The sequence below is a fragment of the Belonocnema kinseyi genome, chromosome 10 (assembly GCF_010883055.1).
Source record: "Belonocnema kinseyi isolate 2016_QV_RU_SX_M_011 chromosome 10, B_treatae_v1, whole genome shotgun sequence".
NCBI lineage: Eukaryota > Metazoa > Arthropoda > Insecta > Hymenoptera > Cynipidae > Belonocnema > Belonocnema kinseyi.
Window position 1 is genome coordinate 66,846,072 of NC_046666.1, and position 2,065 is coordinate 66,848,136.

The following is a 2,065-nucleotide window of genomic DNA, read 5'->3' on the forward strand; positions in this document are numbered from 1 at the left end:
AGTTTGGGTTCACTTAGAAAAATCGATTTTTTTATTTATCGCTTTAATTATACTGGAGGTAAAAAAATGTCTCTATAAAAGGTTGACTGTTTTCGAAATTCTGTCTAAAATAAGCCCAGGGTGCAACCTATTTGTCTAGTTTTTAAGTAGATATTGCAAAAATAGTGTAAATTTCAATGTTTTCTCAAATTTTCAATAACTTCCGAAATAGTCAACGTTTTTCAATGTTTTTGGCTCATTTGGAAGCTTTTTCCACCGTATCACAACAGCTTACGAGCAGGAATCGTAAAAAATTTCTTTTCGAATTGCAAGAACTTGAAGTTGTAATAAAAAAGTTGGATAAATTTGAAAACATCTTATCTGAACGCAAATCAGAATAAAAGTTAAATAAATATATATTTTGAGGAAATTACATAGAAAATTCATGATTATATGTATCATATATTTTACAAAAATATTTTTGTTACTCAAAATAATATATTAATTTTTCCAACGTTTTTGTTACAAATTCAAGTTCTTGCAATTCGAAAAAACATTTTTTGCGATCAATACTCGTAAGCTGTTGTGATACGGTAAAAAAGCTTCAAAATGAGCCAAAGAACATTGAAAAACGTTGACTATTTCGGAAGTTATTGAAAATTTAAGAAAACATTGACATTTACATTATTTTTTCAATATTTACCTAAAAACTATACAAATGGCTTCACTCTGGGCTTATTTTAAACAGAATTTCGAAAACAGTCCACCTTTTAAAGATACATTCTTTTAGCTCCGGTATAATTCAAGCGATAAATAAAAAAAAGCGATTTTTCTAAGTGAACCCAAACTTTCGACCGTTAGTGTATATATACATATATTTTTTAAATAGCATAAATATTGTAACTTAAGTTTGTATTGAATTTAAAAATGCAATACGGATAAATTCAAGTCTTTTACCCATCTGTAAGAATCTTTGCCAACAATTTCGAATATGCTCTAAGTTTTTAAAATTTTGGTTCAAAATATCTGGTTAACGAACTTGAACTTTATTTTAGGAACCTTAAAAAGTATATCAAAGGTCAATTCGATTGGATGTATCCTTCAAAAGTTAGCGTGGCCACAACATCCAGGTAACCATGCATAGAGACAGACGGACAACATTTCATGATTTTCGGACTCGGTGAGTACCGAAACGTAATGATCCGATAAAAACGAGAGATCGAAAATTGAACTGATTTCTATAAAATAAATTCTGAAGGATCAGAAAAGGTTAAAGCTATGTAAAACATTACAGAATTACGTATATAATGTAGTAAAATAAGTGTATAAACTACAAAAATCGTTTATTTTTTTAAGTTTTATAAGTTTTATATAAAGTTTATATATATTCAGTACAAATTTGCAAAATATAACAAATTTAATTAATTCGTCTAAATAATTTTTGCTAATAATTAATTCAATTGATTTATTTTTCAATTTAATTCAATGGTACCTCTGCAGCCTTATCCATTCAACTGATACATGCTACATATTTTTTCGATATCTAGAATAGTTTTTAAAATTTGACCATTTATGTCATCTATGAATTTTCATTCATCAAATTCAATACCTAAAATTTTAAAACTATTCCAGATATCCACAATTTTAAATTTTAATTACAAATTTCAATTTCAAAAAGGAATAAGGCACGAAAAAGTGATGGTCACGAGGATATAAAGTTTTGGGAATATAAAGAATTTATTTTACTGAACAATGTTTTTAATTTCTTACAAATAATAAATTTCCTCATAAATCAATTAAACTTTTTAATTTCCACCTTTAATGAAATCTCACCTTTTAGGTAAATTCAATTCTTCTGACGTCTGAACAGTTTTCTTATATCTGAAAAAACTAGAAGAGTAGTTTCTCACCCGAAGAAACAAACCTTCACGATGCTACCACCGAAAAATAAAAACAAGTCTCTTTCGCGAACCACCCATATAAGTATATACATATAATTAAAAATTTGTCATAAGGACAACCGCAGGATTTCGCCGGGAGCGGGTGCTAATCTGAAAAATTGCACCCGCTTCCAGCGAAATCGCGG